The sequence below is a fragment of the Carcharhinus amblyrhynchos genome, chromosome 14, assembly GCF_965287045.1.
Source record: "Carcharhinus amblyrhynchos chromosome 14, sCarAmb.v2.hapA, whole genome shotgun sequence".
NCBI lineage: Eukaryota > Metazoa > Chordata > Chondrichthyes > Carcharhiniformes > Carcharhinidae > Carcharhinus > Carcharhinus amblyrhynchos.
The window spans coordinates 3,017,825-3,037,677 of NC_137337.1; the positions used below are offsets into that span (position 1 = coordinate 3,017,825).

At 45.8% G+C, this 19,853-nt stretch overlaps 1 protein-coding gene across 1 annotated transcript in view; it reads left to right on the top strand.

Annotated features, from left to right (window-relative positions):
- Positions 1-19,853, top strand: part of brf1b (BRF1 general transcription factor IIIB subunit b) — a 350,927-nt gene that overhangs the window by 246,402 nt on the left and 84,672 nt on the right. The gene's annotated exons all lie outside the window — the stretch shown is intronic.

Sequence of the window (19,853 nt, forward strand, 5' to 3'; positions counted from 1 at the left end):
GTCGGTTGGACTGTTCTTGTTCAGGATGCACTTTGCACAGGAATCACTGGGCAGAGGACAGCAATCCTGGCTGTCAGTCTGCTCTCCCACACCCCTTACCCACCCACCCTGCCTCCGACTCCCCCCAGACTGCCTCTGACACCCCCCTCCAGGCTGCCTCCAACCCCCACCCCCTGCCACCCACTCCCACTCCGCCTCCGAACCCCCCCCCCACCCCGCTTTGCTTCTGACCCCCAGCTGCTCTCTGCTCCCACCCTGCCTCTGACCCCCTCCCCCCCACCTCCCTGCTCTCCATTCCCACCCTGCCTTCGGCACCCCCATCCTGTCTCCGACCACCCTCACCCCACCTCCGACACCCCCCCTGCCTCCGGCCCCCCCATACTATCTCTGACCCCCCACCCTGCCTCCGACCCTCACTCTGCCACTGATGCTCCGCTCAGCCTTCAACCCCCACCCGGCCTCTGACCCCTTCACCCTGCCCTCTAACCCCCCACTCTGCTCTCCACTCCCTGGGTCACTCACCTGATGAAGTGCTTCAAAAGCTTGTGATTCAAACCTGTTGGACTTTAACCTGGTGTTGTGAGACTTCTTACTGGGCAATGCTATAGAGCCTTGGTAAGACTGTACTGACCCCCTCACAGTGCAGCACTCCCTCAGTGCTGACCCTCTGACAATGCGGCACTCCCTCAGTACTGATCCTCTGACAGTGCGGCACTCCCTCAGTACTGACCCTGTAACTGCAGCACTTCCTCAGCACTGACCCTCTGCCAGTGCGGCACTCCCTCAGTACTGACCCTCTGACAGTGCGGCGCTCCCTCAGTACTGACCCTGTGACAGTGCAGCACTCCCTCAGTACTGACCCTCTGACAGTGCAGCACTCCCTCAGTACTGACCCTCTGACAGTACAGCACTCTCTCAGTACTGACCCTCTGACAGTGCGGCACTCCCTCACCACTGACTCTCTGACAGTGCGGCACTCCCTCAGCACTGACCCTCTGACAGTGCGGCACTCCCTCAGTACTGTCCCTCTGACAGTGCAGCACTCCCTCAGTACTGACCCTCTGATAGTGCAGCACTCTCTCAGTACTGACCCTCTGACAGTGCAGCGCTCCTTCAGTACTGACCCTGTAACTGCAGCACCCCCTCAGCACTGACCCTCTGACAGTGCAGGACTCCCTCAGCACTGACCCTCTGACAGTGCGGCACTCCCTCAGCACTGACCCTCTGACAGTGCAGCACTCCCTCAGTACTGACCCTCTGACAGTGCAGCACTCCCTCAGTACTGACCCTCTGACAGTGCAGCACTCCCTCAGTACTGACCCTCTGACAGCGCAGCACTCCCTCAGTACTGACCCTCTGACAGCGCAGCACTCCCTCAGTACTGACCCTCTGACAGCGCAGCACTCCCTCATTGGGAATGTAAGCCACAATTGTGTGCTCAAGTCCGTGAAATGGAGCTTGAACCCACGACAAACTGAGGCAAGTATGTCGCAGCTGACATGATAATGACTGCTCTCGTGTACTCGCAGTGTCTCTTCCCTCCCAGCCCAGCTGCAAGTGGCCCAGGATTTGTGAATCCTGCCTGAACCAATTCCCTGGATATAAAGGGCTGTGAGGAAACAGGATTACATTCCAGATAAATGGGGCACAGGACTGTGAGCTCCAGTTAGCAACTCAGTTGTGTGGCTAATGGGTTATTGACTGCTTTTTGCACTGAGCACTTTGAATTGCAGTTAAAAAGAATATTCAGTCCTTCTGAAAGGAAGGCTGCAAGCTGATAGGCCGACGCTATAATTTTGAAGACTTTGAAGTGGAATGGAGATCAGTCAGTTATCCCATGCTGAAATGTTTTGATGTCATAACGGTTTCAAACAGCCAGGCAGCTGGCACTTGTAAAAACAGCACAGTATTTGCTTTTCGCACTTGAAAGAAGAGTCCAAATTAAGCCTTGCCCACTATGGCATTGACCCACACACACAGCAAAGGACCCAGCTTTGATTCTCAGCCTGTACTGAGTGTACTGACATCATGGTGTGAAGATGTTGGCGTTGGACTGGGGTAAACACAGTAAGAAGTCTCACAACACCAGGTTAAAGTCCAACAGGTTTATCTGATAGTAAACCCACAAGCTTTCAGAAACGCTGTTCCTTTGTCAGATGTGTGGAAGATGTGTGGAAACTTTCCACACACCTGATGAAGGAACAGCGTTCCAAAAGCTTGCGGGTTTACTATCAAATAAACTGGTTGGACTTTAACCTGGTGTTGTGAGACTTCTTACTGTACTGACATCAGCCAGGAAACTGCAACAGCCTGTCATAGCATTTCCTGGACAAGAGTCATCCAGCATTAGCACACTTGGTCAGTGACGATTTTGGCTATGGTGCCTCCCGCAGTTAAACAGCCTGCCAAATATGACACTCTGAGCTCCAGTGTGAATGATGGGCAAGGGGCTGAAGAGATGCCAGTAGCTGTGCAACTGCACCACGGGTGTCAGTAGCTTTAGAGAAAAAGCAGAGAAAACTGGAACATTGTGCAAATTGTATCAGGAGTGCAGCGATGTACTTTTACTGTGGTGCCACACTCCCATTCCAGAGATTTGAGCTAGAATATAGGCTGACGCTTCTAGTGCATTATGGTATGGATAAAGTAGATGTGGAGCGGATGCTTCCTCTTGTGGGACATCGTAGGACGAGAGGTCTTAGTCTTAGGATAAGGGGCAACAAATTTGAAACAGAGTTGAGGAGAAACTACTTCTCCCAAAGGGTTGTGAACCTGTGGAATTCGTACCCTAAAGTGTGGTGGATGCTGGGACAGTGAGTAAATTTAAGGAGGAGTTAGATTTTTAATTGGTAATGGGCTGAAGGGTTATGGGGAGAAGGCAGGAAAATGGGCAAGAGGAGCATTTCAACCATCATCGAATGGCGGAGCAGTCTCAATGGGCTGAATGGCCAAATTCTGTTCCTATATCTTATGAACTTATGACTAAGGGAGTGTCTTTTTTGATGACATTCGGTTAAACCAAGACCCCATTATTTCTCTCAAGAGGACATAAAACATCCTGAAGACACAACTTTGATAAAGTACAGAGTTTTTCTCAGTGACCCAACTCCCACCTTATCCCCTTAACTCCATACATTTACTAAGGCCAATCTACCTAACCTGCACATCTTTGTGGGAGGAAACCGGAGCACCTGGAGGAAACGCAGGCAGACGTGGGGAGAACCTGCAAACTCCACACAGACATGACCCAAGGCCAGAATTGAACTTGGGTCCCTGGCGCTGTGAGGCAGCTGTGCTAACCACTGTGCCACCACGTTGCCCGATGTCCAGGGATGGGGAGTCGGTTTAATGTAAAATTTGAAAGATGATATTTCTGACAGTGCAGAACTTGCCCAGTCCAGCTCTGGGGATTGTAGGCTTGAATCATGAAAGCCATAAAATCCCGCCTGAGGTGAACAACCTTCCCACTGTACACCCTCCTCTTGCTCCAATTTCTCGTGGCGGTCACGGTGATAAAATTCCGGTCTTAAATCTCTGGACGACTGTAACTTCTTGTCTATGTAGTGTGGTTGAGCAGAGCGATCTGAGTGTCCATGTGCATAGATCCCTGAAAGTTGGCACCCAGGTTGATAGGGTTGTTAAGAAGGCATACGGTGTGTTAGCTTTTATTGGTAGAGGGATTGAGTTTAGGAGCCATGAGGTCATGCTGCAGCTGTACAAAACTCTGGTGTGGCCGTACTTGGAGTATTGTGTCTGGTTCTGGTCGCCGCATTATAAGAAAGATGTGGAAGCATTGGAAAGGCTGCAGAGGAGGTTTACCAGGATGTTGTTTGGTATGGTGGGAAGGCCTTATGAGGAAAGGCTGAGGGACTTGAGGCTGTTTTCTTTAGAGAGAAGAAAGTTAAGAGGTGACTTAATAGAGGCATATAAGATGATCAGAGGATTTGATAGGGTGGACAGTGAGAGCCTTTTTCCTCGGATGAAGATGGCTAGCATGAGGGGACACAGCTTTAAATTGAGGGATGATAGATACAGGACAGATGTCAGAGGTAAGTTCTTTACTCAGAGGGTAGTAAGGGCGTGGAATGCCCTGCCTGCAGCAGTAGTGGATTCGCCAACATTAAGGGCATTTAAATGATCGTTGGATAAACATATGAATGATATTGGAATAATGTGGATTAAATGGGCTTTAGATTGGTTTCACAGGTCGGCACAACATCGAGGGCCGAAGGGCCTGTACTGCGCTGTAATGTTCTATGTTTTATGTGGCAATTGGAAATGTAAACATCTACAGTAAACACTGGCTGATATTTGGCCATCTAGGAGAACATATCTGAGCTGAATCAACACTGAATGCTTTCCAGCAGCAAGTATAGTGAAGGATCTAACAAGAACCATGGCTAAATATTCCTCTTTGTCTAGTCTCAGTGTCAATTACAGTTTCCCTCAAATTGTGCTCCAATTCAGACCAGCAAGGATTTGGAACCAATAGGATAATCCAGTTGGATTTTTTGATTGGGTTCTAGTCTCCATTCTGGTTTAACTTTTGCCGAGTAAAGATTTTTTTTAATGAAGATACAATAAAAGAAACAGCAAAAGGCCTTTCATCTGTAAGTTAAACAACTGTGACTGTTGGTACTTTAATGTACAAGATCGCTTTGTGCTGAGGCCCCGCTCACTGATGAAATAGCTCATTGTTCAAATCATCCAATAATGTCACAGGACTGAGAGAAACAAGCCCCGGTCTTTCCAGCAGACTGCTTTGGCTCTGCGACAGCACAAGCCGGTGCCTCCATCTCGCTGCACTCTTCGTTACTGGGTTGCCTCTCAGGCAGTCTCATCAGCAGACTTAATACATGCCTTGGAAAAATAAAATCTGAAAGACTAGAAAAGGGGAAATCCACACAGACATTGTTACAGATATATGTGAACGTGCACATATAGACACACACACACACACACACACACAGGCATATACAGAGACACAACACATACATACACAGAGGCACACACACACATACATATACAGAGGCGCACACACACACACACACACACACACATATACATGAATATGTGCAAAGTGTGCACACACAGATGCATGCATATGTGGCACAGAGGTTAGCACTGCTGCCTCACAGCACCAGGGACTCAGGTTCAATTCTGACCTCGGGTCACTGTCTGTGTGGAGTTTACACATTCTCTCCGTGTCTGTGTGGGTTTCCTCATGGTGTTCCAGTTTCCTCCCGCAGTCCAAAGATGTGCAGGTTAGGTGGACGGGCCATGCTAAATTGACCCTTAGTGTCAGGGGGACTAGCAGGGTAAATGCATGGAGTTGTGGAGATCAGGCTTGGGTGGGATTGTGGTTGGTGCAGATGTGAAGGGCCAAATGGCCACCTTCTGAACTGTAGGATTTTATGATTCTATGATAGACATGTAGATGTGACACACAGTAAGCATATGCAAGGAGAAACACAGACATACAGACACCCTCATTTAGTGGGCCTCACCACATCAATCTCACTCAATTTCAGGACATCTCATAGTCCTCAGCCAAGGTGAAACTAAATTTGCATGTGAAGAATACTCTGAGACTCAGCTGTTTCTGCAGAATCCTTGTCTGAAACCTTTAGCAACCCCTTGCTTTAGGATCTCTCTGTTTCAATGCCCATGCAGTGGGTTAAACTTAAATTCAGTTTGTCTTCTCCTTCCTCTCACCAAGCATCATTCAGATGAATCTGCTTCTCTATTACAGCCTCCAGCTCTTTATTTTCTGAGCCCAGTGCTACACACCTCCTCAAACTGAGACCTTATATAAGCTTATCATTAGCTCTTGGTTTTATATTTTATGCCTCACGACAAAACTTTGGGTCTCATTAGCTTTGCAGCTTTGGAGTATGTAACACCAACTGTCTGTCCCGCTGTGTAGCGTCATCTGAATCTGTCCCTGCCTTAGCTCATCTGTTGTTGAATTGCTCATCCAAGCCTTTGTTACCTCTAGTTTTGACTGTTCTAACACACGCCGGTCTAGCCTCCCATCTTCCACTCTCCCTGATGTGAAAAGCATCCAGAACTCTGCTGCCCTAACTTGCACCTTGCCCCGTTCACCAATCAGCCCTGTGCCCGCTGACACTCACTGGCTGCAGACTAAACAACACCTCAATTTAAAAATTCTCACCCTTGTTTTCCAGTTCCTCAATGGCCTCCGCTCAACCTTTGTAACTCCCTCCAGCCTGAAAACCCTGTGAGGTAGTTATACTCTTGCAGCTCTGAATGTCTGCATATCATGATTTTAACCATTGCCATGTTGTCAGCTGCCAAATCCCTCCTCAAACCTCTCCAACTCTCTAACTCTCTCTCCCTTGAAAATGCGCCTTAAAATCTGTCTCTCTGACCAAACTTTGGGCATTTACCCTGATATCTTCTTTGTGGCTTGAAGTTTAACTTTGTTTGATGATATTCCTGTGAAGACATTTTACTTGACATTACGTTAGAAGCGCCAAATAGATACACGTTGTTGCTACTATCTGATTCTCTGTTAAACAGGATGTGGACATGCCGGCATTGGACTGGGGTGGGCACAGTAAGAAGTCTCGCAACATCAGGTTAAAGTCCAACAAGTTTATCTGGTAGCATGAGCACTGTTTCTTCATCAGGTGAGGAGATGAAGGAGCAGTGCTCCAAAAGCTTGTGCTACCAAATAAGTCTGTTAAACAGTTAATTGCTTTCTGTAGTTTACATGAGAAATCCCATGGCACTCTTTGTAGAGTGGGAATTTCTCCCTTATCTTAACCAGCATTCTTTCTTCAAGCAAAACAAATCTCAGGTCAGCAAGGTGCCAATTCCGTTGCTGTTTGTGGGATCTTCCTGCGTGCCTAGCACTTGTCATGTTGGCCTGAAAGCAATCTATTGTAAGTGATTTGAGATCTAGTAATGCTCCCTACAAAGCACAAATCTGCTTCCAGTACTGTTCAGCATAAATTGCCCCAAGTTCCTGTGAAAAACAAAAAGCCTTCTGAACAAAGACTGTGCCCATTTAAAAAAAGTCACAAGCCATATGGGAACACAATGCTGTCTGTGTGCTGTAAACACTCATCTTATAACCATCACAAAGAAAATTCATATTCGCAGATCCTTTTATTACAGTCAGGCCTCGAGGTTATATTGATGAACAACAAGCACAGATCCATTTCTGTAGTAATAAGAAAAGGTTCAGTAACCTAGGGTTTAAAGGATCATTGCAGTGACAGTAAATGTTAGGATTAGGGTGTCACTTTGTGTAAAAGGGTAGCATGGACTATCCTTATGACTCATTCATCCCTCTGCCAGTGTCAAATGACCAGCGCCTTCGGACATTAACAGCAGAAAGCTCCTTCCTATTTCTCCTCCTGTCTCCCCACCCCAGACACCCCAGAAGGCATTAACTCTTGCAGGAGTACAGCTCTGCAGGGGGCCCCCCTGGTATTCCCCCATGTAACTTTTTCGCAAACCTGTACAATCTGTATCCACAGACTGTGACACTGAGCTCCAATCCCCTTCTCCTGACAGCAGAGTTCACTGGAATAGGGAACAGGAACCCTGAGATCTGAAAGGCCCCACGACGATAGCATTGCTACAACTGCATCAGAACTCAACGCCGACAACTGCCAATCTTCAGATGCAATTTTACAACTCATCCACTTCATCCTGGACCACAATGTCTTCACCTTCAACAACCATTTCTTCATCCAGGCATACAGAACAGCCATGGGGACCAAATTCGCACCTCAATATGCCAACATCTTCATGCATAGGTCAAACAAGAGCTCTTTGCTGCACAGGACCTTCAACCGATGCTATACACTAGATACATTGATGACATTTTCTTCCTTTGGACTCATAGAACATAGAACATAGAACATTACAGCGCAGAACAGGCCCTTCGGCCCACGATGTTGCGCCGACCAGTTAAAAAAAAAACAACAATGACCCACTAACCTAAACCAATCCCTTTTCGTCCATAAACCTATCCACAGACCTCTTAAACGCCCCCAAACTAGGCGCATTTACAACTGCAGCAGGCAGGGCATTCCAATCCCTCACCACCCTCTGGGTAAAGAACCTACCTCTGACATCTGTCCTATAACTACCCCCCCTTAGTTTAAAGCCATGCCCCCTCGTGCTAGATTGTTCATGGTGAACAAATCACTGAAACAACTATATGATGACATCAACAAGTTCCACCTCACCATCAGACTCACCATGGACTACTCTCCGGAATCAGTTGCATTCTTGGACACACACATCTCCATCAAGGATGGTCACCTCAGCACTTCACTATATCGCAAGCCCACAGATAACCTCACGATGCTCCACTTCCCCAGCTTCCACCCTAAACATATTAAAGAAGCTATCCCCTATGGACAAGCCTTTAAGAACATAAGAACATAAGAAATAGGAGCAGGAGTAGGCCATCTGGCCCTTCGAGCCTGCCCCGCCATTCAATAAGATCATGGCTGATCTGTCGTGGCTCAGTTCCACTTTCCCGCCCTCTCCCCATAACCCCTAATCCCCTCTCTGATCAAAAACCCATCAACCTGCTTCTTAAAAATATGTAGCGAGGCAGCCTCCACCACTTCAACGGGCAGAGAATTCCAGAGATTCACCACCCTTTGAGTGAAGAAGTTCCTCCTCAACTCCGTTCTAAACCGCCCCCCCTTTATCTTGAGGCTGTGCCCCCTAGTCCTACTGTCTTTTTTGAGCGGGAAGAGTCTCTCCACCTCTATCCTATCCATCCCATTCATCATCTTATACGTCTCAATGAGATCTCCCCTCATTCTTCTAAACTCTAACGAGTACAAGCCTAGTTTATTCAGCCTCTCCTCATAGCTCAACCCCCTCAACTCCGGTATCAGCCTAGTAAACCTCCTCTGCACTCCCTCCAAGGCCAAAATATCTTTGCGCAGGTGCGGCGCCCAAAACTGCACACAGTACTCCAGCTGTGGCCTCACCAATGCCCTATACAGCTGCAGCAAGACCTCCCTACTTTTATATTCAATCCCCCTTGCTATGAAGGCCAGCATCCCATTCGCCTTCCTGACCACCTGCTGCACCTGCAAGCTGGGTTTTTGCGACTCATGCACAAGGACCCCGAGGTCCCTCTGCACCGTCGCCTGCTGCAGTTTTTCGCCCCGTAAGTAATAGTCCTTCCTACCATTCTTCCTACCAAAGTGGACCACCTCACACTTGCCAACATTAAATTCCATTTGCCATTTCCTGGCCCATTCGCCCAGCCTATCTAGATCCTTCTGCAGACTCTCCACACCCTCCGCACAATTTGCCGTTCCCCCAATCTTGGTGTCATCAGCAAATTTTGGTATGCAGAGAATCTGCTTAGATGAGGAGGATTGCAACAGACACCTCCAGATGTTGAAAGATGTCCTCGTAAGGACAGGATATGGCGCTCAACTCATTGATCGACAGTTCCGACGCGCCACAGCGAAAAACCACACCGACCTCCTCTGGAGACAAACACGGGACACGGTGGACAGAGTACCCTCCTTCGTCCAGTACTTCCCTGGAGCGGAGAAGCTACGACATCTTCTCCGGAGCCTTCAACATGTCATTGATGAAGACGAACATCTCGCCAAGGCCATCCCCACACCCCCACTTCTTGCCTTCAAACAACTGCACAACCTCAAACAGACCATTATCTGCAACAATCTACCCAGCCTTTAGCAGAACAGTGACCACGAACCACACAACCCTGCCACAGCAACCTTTGCAAGACATACTGGAAAATCGATTGGGATGCCATTATCTCATGTGAGAACACCACCCATCAGTTACACAGTACATACACTTGCAACTTGGTCAGGAAAGGATGTCCCGAGGCATGGTACATTGGGGAGACCATGGAAATACTATGACAACGGATGAATGAACACTGCTCGACAGTCACCAGGCAGGAGTGTTTTCTTCCTGTGGGGGAACACTTCAGCAGTCACGGGCATTGAGCCTCTGATCTTTGGGTAAATGTTCTTTAAGGCGGTCTGCACGACAAATGACAATGCAGAATCGCTGAGCAGAAATAATAGCCCAGTTCCACACACATGAGGATGGCCTCAACTGGAATCTTGGGTTCATGTCACACTATCTGTAACCCCCACGACTTGCCTGGGCTTGCAAAATCTCACTTACTGTCCTGGCTGGAGACAATACACATCTTAATGCTCTCTCCACTCACATTGTCTGTACCTTTAAGACTTGATTATCTATAAAGACTCACATTCCAACCATTATTTTGTAAGTTGAGTTTGTGTCTCTATATGCCCTGTTTGTGAACAGAACTCCCACTCACCTGATGAAGGAGCAGCGCTCCGAAAGCTTGTGGCTTGTGCTACCAAATAAACCTGTTGGAATTTAACCTGGTGTTGTGAGATTTCTTACTGTGCTTACCCCAATCCAACACCAGCATCTCCACATCAAGGTTTTCCCAACCCAGGAATGCTTCAAGCAACCATCCTGCTGCCCCGGCTGAAACAACCCAAACTGGGCATCAAACCTGAGCTTCCAGGTCTGTCACCAACCAGTTCACTTGATAAACTTGCTAAGAATCCAGAATTTATAAAAACAGAGGGGCCCAGTTTGCAGAAGCAGGGCAGCCAAAAATTCCAAATATCATTTATCGAAACTACCAGAGGTCTGTTTGGTTTAGTTGGCAGTGCTTTTACCCAAATTGGTGGTTTGTGAGATGAAGCCACATTCCATAACCAGAGCACATAATCTATGCTGATCATTCTTTGTACAACACTTGAATAAATATGTAACTGAGATCCTGGCTTACCCGTTCTATGGTTCAGAGAGCTGTTGATATTGAATTCTTGGAGGTTGGAAGATTTTCTGGTGTCCTGCCCTTGCCTTAATCAACAGCATCCAAAACAGCTGAACCTTTTTTTTATTTGCTCATGGCTAGTGCATCTTGCTGACAAGGCCAGCATTTATCGCCCATTCCTGATCGCCCTAAGGAAGGTGATGGTGAGCTACTTTCTTGAAACAATGCATGTGGTGTAGATATACCCATTGTGCTGTTAGGGAGAGAGATGCAGGAGTTTGAACCAGTGACAGTGAGGGAATGGCAAAATATTTCCAAGTCAGGACAGTGAGTGGCTTGGAGGGGAATCTCCAGCTGGTGGTGTTCCCAGGAATCTGCTGCCCTTATCCTACCAGGTGCTAGAGGCCACAGGTTTAGATGGTGCTGTCAAAGGAGCCTTGGTGAGTTGCTGCAGTGCATCTTGTAGGTGGCACACAGAGCTGTCACTGTGTGTCAGGGTAGAGGAGTGAATGTTTGTAGATTAGGTGCCAGTCAAGTGCATTGCTTTGTTCTGGATGGTGTTGAGTTTCTTGAGTGTTGTTGGAGCTGCACCCATCCAGGCAAGTGGAGAGTATTCCATCACACTCCTGACTTGTGCCTTGTAAATGGTGGGAAGGCTTTGGGGAGTCAGGAGGTGAGTTATTCACCACAGGATTCCCAGCCTCTGACCTGCTCTTATGGTCACAGTATTTATATGGCAGGTCCAGTACAGTTTTTGGTAACCCTCAAGATATTGATAGTGGGGGATTCAATGATGGTAATGCCATTGAAAGTCAAGGGGAGATGGTCAGATTTTCTCTTGTTGGAGCCTGGTACTGCGTAGCGTGAATGTTATTTGTCAGTTATCCGTTCTGAATTTTAAGGCTGAGTTAGGTAGATTCTTGATTGACAAGGGAATTAAAGGCTATCGAGGATAGGCAGGAATGTGGAGTTGAGGCCACAATCAGATCAACCAGGATCTCAATGAATTCAGCAGATTTGAGGGGACAAATGGCTTCCTCCTGCTCCTAATTAACATGTTTGTCGGTCTTGCAGCTCACTTTTCTAATGTTGACTTTTACAGGTAGAAGTGTGTGGTGAACAGCCTGGACCTTGGCCTCAGGACAATGCTTATGGGCTCATATTCCCTGGTAGATTTGTTGCCCAGTTTCTTTGCTCCAGCCCAATCCACTGCGTTCCTTTTGGATCTCATGGTAATGTCACGCAAGATGGGAAGTGGACAGTGCCGGCTACCTGACTCAGTGACGCATTGGCCACCTGGGAATTCTTCTTAAAATTAACCAGATAGTTTTCAGTGTTGGGTTTTCTGAATCGCAGCTCCTGTAATTGCTCAAGAGAGTTTCCCCACCCACTGACATCACCCTCTGCCCTGCAGTGCACATTGAGGGGTCAGCGGGGGGGAGGCTTGGAGTCATTCAGGATTCGATAGGAAGTGGAAATCTCCCCCACCCCCTCTCCCTAGACCTAAATATTTGCTGTGAAAATGCAAGAGTGTTGATATTGTGTGAGTTTCTGCTGCAATCGATCACACCGGGTGCTGGGTCCTTCCTCTGTGATGTACAAATTAATTAGAATCATATTTTCTCTCTAACAGATGTTTAAAATGGCCTCAATTATGTAAATTATTTTTGAAATTGTGAGATTTCAAGCATGTACCAAATCCTCCCACTCTACCGAGCCCCAGCACACCTTAGTGGCAGTTAGTTTTACACTGATTCCCCTACTTTATATGCATTCTTCATGTCTTTTTCTGTTGACTGTGAGTGGGAGGCAAAGTGAGAGCTGCCAAGGGGAACTGCAAATGTATCAATACATATGCTAACTGCGAAGCTACGCACAGAGCAAGGAGGCTGCCTGATGTGCTGAGCAGCCTTTACTCCTGCTACAGGTTTACCACATGACGCAGAGAAACCAACAGGGCATGAGAAGCCTCACGATATCACCGAGAGTAAGATGTAATATTGGGTTCCTCGCTGTAAGAAAGGGTGGAGCTTTTCGAGGGCTAAATACAAATTCACAACGATGCTGAGTATAAAGCTGAAAGAGCATGAAACATTGAATTTGTTTTGTGATACCAGTGCAGTTCACAGAGTCCTCCAATTTACAGTGTATGTGTTGGAGCAAATGGCTTGTGTTATAAATACTTTCTAATGCAAGTGATGTAATTAAAATCTGAGACAGTGGTTAGCTGTTTCCACTGTTTGAGGGATCTTAAATGAGGGACATGGAAGATAAATGTGAGAGCTTTGGAACTGAGAGCAATGGGTGGGTTGTGCAGCTTTGGGATTCACTCCAGGCTGAGTGACCGAGGCAGAAACTGTGTCAATATTCACCATTAGACTGGAGAGTGAAGTGAAGAAACATAGAACACAATGTGTCAGTATGATTCAGAATCTTTTCTTGCAAGGACAGTAAATACTGGCATGGACAGATTCAGCCTCATTGTTTCCTTGTTGTGACTTCTTTGTATCCTGGAACTAGTTATCGAGAAGCCCTGATTGCCTCTCATTTTAACTGTGATATCTGAAATATTAGTGGGGAATTTATCAAATGTGGGGCAGAGTGGTGCTGTGATTCAGTTAGAATCCAGATAATTTTTCTCCTGCCCAATAGACACGACAGTTTCTGCAGGGGAGCCATGGTCCATGAACACAGAAACAACCTTGTCCGTGAAATAGTTTTGACAGTAGGTTGAACGAGAACCTCTTTTATCACTTAGGACACAACACGGATTGTAATCATAAGCTCCTGATCTCTTTGATAGATGGAAAGGTTCATTCATGCTCCAATTGTGAATTAAGTTTAAATTAAAATTAGTAGCAAAATGAATCATAGTGGCTCCCTTACCTTGCAAAATCTATTACATTACAGAACAACGTCTTAAATCTTTCATGGATTTTGAAAATAATGCTCCTCATTAGAACTAACACCAGATTTTACATGTGAAATTAGATATTCATAAAGTTCCACTAGTTTCTGATAAAGCAGATGCTCACTAAAGAACATTGATAGATAATTACACCCCTTCTCTGCTTTGAAGCCTAAACTGGGACATAGTATAATCAAAAGGGAGTCTTTAACAATTAGTGAAAGACTGTGACAAAAAGCATGGGCATTACCACATACAATCAGTCAAAGCTGACCCGCTATCACTGTCAATTTATCTTTCAAAGGCATAGAATCCGCCTGATGAATAACATCAGCCAAACAATCCACAAAGCACCTTCAGGTCAAAGCAGAGGCAAGCATCTGACAAACAAGTCCCCTCTTGTTAGAGTGGACAATCACAGGTCCTGGCCCTTCTTCCCATTAGACCAGTCGTGGGAGTGAGCAAGAAGGGAATTATCTTGTTGGGATTCTATATTGGGAGAATGCATTGTAAATTATCCTGCACATTGGGTGGAGGTGAGATTCTACACAGTGGATTGGGAGGCTTTCCTACTGGGAGTGGAAAGGCAGATGGGAGCGGCCATGTGATAAATACAGGATTATTCTTTTGGAATTTTATATTGGGAATGGAAGTTGATCCGTTTGGGTTCTGTACAATGGAAGTGAATGGGGCGGGAGGTTGTTGGGAGTTTTAAGTGATTGAGAGGATTGTCCTCTTGTATTCTATATAGTGTGAGTAACTGGATGGTGGGAGGTGACTTGTGATGATATAAAATGGGAGGGAAGGAAAGTTGATCTGTTGATATCCTTTATAGTGGGAATGAATTTTTAAAAATCATTCCCAGGATGTGAGTTTCCCTAGTAAATCCAACGTTTATTATCCATCCTGAATTGCCCTGGTTTGATACAATTTAATGACTCCTAAGCCATTTCAGAAGATAGTTAAGGAACCATGTTAGTATAAGGACTAGGACACCAGGTAACCTTCCTTCAAACTGAGATCAGATTCTCCAGTTGTTCATTGTGAGGTTTGAATTCTGGGGTTTTTGAATTATTAGACTGGGGTTCCAGATTACTGTCCAATAACTGAGGGGGTGTTTGGAAAACAAATGTAGTTTTAAGGGATTCATATTTGTATTGGTAAACAATAGAAATAAAGTATAGTTTTAAGTGGGTTTAATTTAATGTTTCCGTGCCTGGAAGGAGAAAATCTATAGTTAGCTTCATGCTGGACAAAAATGTGTGTTTGTGTGGAGTTCGATTTCAATTCCAACTGTGTTTCTTTCATGTTTAGAGAGAGTTACGACATGAAGAGAAAATAGAATTGGCAGAGATTACTTAGCAACTGGGGACCTTAAAAGGCAGAAAGGATTTTATTCTTAATTTAGCTGAATTTGATTGCAGTTGGAGACAAGACTCCTGAAAATAAACATTTCTCAACTCTGCTGGAAGAAAGACTGGACAGGACCAGAGGCAGGCTTCCCAAAGAACCATATACAATCCAGATAATAAGGGAATTGGGACATAAAGAAGATTGAAGCTAAAAGAATAGAAACTAGGGCATTGTTCAGAAGAACTCAAGGGGAAAAGTGTTCTGTGTTAAACAGGCAGTTGCAGTAACCAGATTTAAAGTGGGAAAAGACCTCAGAGGTAAATCAGAAGTTTGATGCTGTCGTAATAAAGTCTGGAATTGTTGGTTAAAGCAATTGTGAGCAGTCTGTACAACAGTCAAGACAAAGAAATCCTAAAGGGCGACATGCTGGCACAGTGGTTAGCACTGCTGCTGCCTCACAGCTCCAGGGACCTGGATTCAATTTCCAGCTTGAGTTACCATCTGTCTGGAGTTTGCACATTCTCCCCACAATAGTAGGAAGGAATATTATTTAAAGGGTGAAAAGTTGCAGCATGCTACTGTGCAGAGGAATCTGCGGGTCCTTGTGCACGAATCACAAAAACTCAGTCTGCAGGTGCAGCAGGTGATCAAGAAGGCGAATGGAATGCTGGCCTTTATAGCGAGGGGGATAGAATATAAAAGTAGGGAGGTCTTGCTGCAACTGTACAGGGCACTGGTGAGGCCGCAACTGGAGTACTGTGTGCAGTTTTGGTCCCCTTATGTGCGTAAGGATATATTGGCCTTGGAGGGAGTACAGAGAAGGTTCACCAGGCTGATACCGGAGATGAGGGGGTTAGCTTATGAGGAGAGATTAAATAGACTGGGCCTGTACTCGTTGGAGTTTAGAAGGCTGAGGGGGGACTTACAAGCTAATGAAGAGACTTACAAGCTAATGAAGGGGCTAGATAGGGTAGAAGTAGAGAGATTCTTTCCGATTACAAAGGAAAACAGAACTAGAGGGCACAGCCTCAAAATAAGGGGAGCACAGTTTAGAACAGAGTTGAGGAGGAACTTCTTCACTCAAAGGGTGGTGAATCTCTGGAATTCTCTGTCCATTGAAGTGGTGGAGGCTACCTCGTTGAATATATTTAAGTCATGGGTAGATAGATTTCTGATAGCCAAGGGAATTAAGGGTTATGAGGAGAAGGCAGGAAAGTGGAACTGATCCACTTCAGATCAGCCATGATCTTATTGAATGGCAGAGCAGGCTCGAAGGGCTGGATGGCCTACTCCTGCTCCTATTTCTTATGTTTTTATGTGTGCATGGGTTTGCTATTGGTGCTCCGGTTTCCTCCCACAGTCCAAAGATGTGTGGGTTAGACGCATTGGCTGCATTCAATTGCCCCTTAGTGTGCCAGGCTGTGTAGGTTAGAAGATTAGTGGGGTAAATATGTAGAGTTACAGGGATAGAGCCTAGGTGGGATTGTTGTCAGTGCAGGCTTGATGGGCCGAATGGCCTCATCCTGCAATGTAGAAATTTCTGTAAAGGGAAGGTGGTAAAACCTGGATGCTGGATTTGTTAAAAGCGGAGAGGAGGCTTTGTTTAAGAATCATTTGGAAAACTTGGCTGGATTTCTGATTTAAAACTGCGAATGGAAAGCATTATTGTGAAATAATATTCTAAAAGGTATTTTTTGGAAGTAGAGTTTGGAAACTTTCATGTGACAATCGTCTAGGGGGATTCTGAAGTAAAAATCCACAGACATTCACTTGAGGTTCAGAATGGAAAGTGTATTTGACTGCAGCCATCTTGTGTGTTTCAAGGGATGTTGTGAAACTGAGACCGTTGTATCTTAAGATACATTTTGTAATCTGTGTTAATGTTAAAGGGGGAAGTAAAGGATTATTGTATCGTAATCCAATCTTTCTTCTTTAATAATTTTTTTTCTTGTTAAAACTAATTAGCAGTCCTGCGACTCTGTTCCTCTATACTTTATTAAGAAAGGTAAAAGTTACGGTCCTTTGAGCCAAGACTCCATTCTGGGATCTTCCTTTCCAGTTATAACACTAACAGGGATGGTAACAAGGATGATAAATGAGGGGATGAATTGTCCGGCTGGGTTTCCATACAATCTCAGAGCAAGAGCCTGTCTAATTATTTCCTTTCTTTCCATTCCCTTATCTGTGCTTTCTTCTAGCGCTGATGCAGCTGAATATTGTGCTGTCCCATTCTGTGATTGTAAACTCCAGAACTTGATCAGTGAACGTGCTGTGCATTGTCGAGGGCTGTTTTAAAAATCGGATCATTAAGGAAAATTATGGTTGACATTGTCTTGTTTTTTTCCTCGTCCATTTGTTTGTTTAAGTAGTTCTGGCTTGCTGACTTTTGTTATCAGAGGTACCTAATTGCTGGTGTTATGGGAGAGTTTAATTAATGCATGTAGATGCAATGACATGAAACATCAGGTTATTTACTTCATCTGTGCTGATGTCAAAGCAGCACTGTAAAATATTGGATGGATCTTGTTTCATTTGGAAAACATACAAGTCATGAATCAGCTCATGAAACGGTCCCATCATCTTCCCCCAGTGACTTGATTAGTAAATGCCACACTGTACTACACAAAGCAGAAGGTTGCATGTTCCAATCGCTGCTTTTTCAACAGATCTCTACCAGGAAGCACAGCAAGATCTCACAAACAGGACGGTTTTAATGCTGGCCACAGAAGAGAATGCAAGGGAGTGAGCATGATGTGGGTATGCCGGCGTTGGACTGGCGTAAACACAGTAAAAAGTCTGACAACACCAGGTTTTAGTCCAACCTATTTATTTGATAATATACTCACAAGCTTTCGAGGGACACCCTCTTCGTCAGGTGAATGACAGTGAGCAGACAGGGCTCCAATTTAACATCTCAGCTAAAAGGTTGCACCCATGACAGTGCTGCACTCCCTGAGTGTTGCACTGGATGTCAGCCTGAATTATCCACTCATGTCTCCAGAATCGGACTTGATCCCTTGACTTTCTGATAAAGTTAAAGTTTATTTATTAGTCACAAGTAGGTTTACATTAACACTGCAATGAAGTTACTATGAAAATCACCTAGTCGCCACACTCCGGTGCCTATTCAGATACACAGAAGGAGAATCTAGCATGGTCAATGCACCTAACCAGCACGCCTTTCGGACTGTGGCAGGAAACTGGAGCATCCGGAGGATGGCCTTGTGTTTCCAGGATGGCCTGGATCCTGTCACCCATGAGGACAGAGCCCTGAGCCAGACTTTCCATTGCAGTCACACCCTAGCAGTTTTGGCCTGGGTCTCACACTGTGTTGGCACCATCTCCTGCAACAGCACTCCACTTGACTCCCCTAAATAGCCCTGCAGTCGCAGCTAGGTTGCTGATGGCTCTTCCACAACTCTCCGGGTTTCCTGACACAGGAAGAATGTGCAAACTCCACACAGACTCCAAGCCAGGAATTGAACCCGGATCCCTGGCGCTGTGAGACAGCAGTGCTAACCACTGAGCCACCATGAGGAGTTACTGTGTACCCAGAGCTCACTGGGTGTGGATTAGAAACAGAAATCCCCCCTAGCCCAGCATCAGCCATTGTTATCTCACTCTCACCTGGATTGTACTCGTTAGAGTTTAGAAGAATGAGGGGAGATCTCATTGAGACGTATAAGATGATGAATGGGATGGATAGGATAGAGGTGGAGAGACTCTTCCCGCTCAAAAAAGACAGTAGGACTAGGGGGCACAGCCTCAAGATAAAAGGGGGGCGGTTTAGAACGGAGTTGAGGAGGAACTTCTTCACTCAAAGGGTGGTGAATCTCTGGAATTCTCTGCCCGTTGAAGTGGTGGAGGCTGCCTCGCTAAATATTTTTAAGACGCGGGTTGATGGGTTTTTGATAAGAGAGGGGATTAAGGGTTATGGGGAGAAAGCGGGAAAGTGGAACTGAGCAGCGACAGATCAGCCATGATCTTATTGAATGGCGGGGCAGGCTCGAAGGGCTAGATGGCCTACTCCTGCTCCTATTTCTTATGTTCTTATGTTCACCATGTCGCTACCCAATCCAGGTGAGAGTGAGATAACAATGGCTGATGCTGGGCTAGGGGGGATTTCTGTTTCTAATCCACACCCAGTGAGCTCTGGGTACACAGTAACTCCTCATGATGGGCAGAGCATTTAAAGAATATGCAAGAGTGGAAAGGAGAAAATTAGTTGGTCAAAGCTCCTTGCAGCTGAAAACGGCTGTTTCTCAGAATGAACATTAATGGCTTAACTGTGGCGATTCAAGGTTTTGTAAAGCTGAACTGCTATTTTTAACAAGAGGTGGATGCAGAATGTCCTTGTACTGATTTTGTCAGAGTTTTCTAACAGGAGCAATCTCTGCTGGAAGTACATTACAGGAAGTAACAATTGTTAAACTTGTCAGATTTGAGGTGCTGGTCAGCTCCTAAACATGATGTGGAGATGCCAGCATTGGACTGGGGTAAACACAGTAAGACAATACACATCTCTTTAACCTGTGCTTAACCATGGTAGGCTTCTGCAGAAATTGCAGATGTATGGGATTGGGGGAGATCTAGGGAATTGGATCAGGAATTGGCTAGTGGATAGGAGACAGAGGGTGGTGGTTGATGGTAAATATTCATCATGGAGTTCGGTTACGAGTGGTGTGCCTCAGGGATCTGTTTTGGGGCCACTGCTGTTTGTAATTTTTATTAATGATCTGGATGAGGGTATAGTTGGGTGGATTAGTAAATTTGCTGATGACA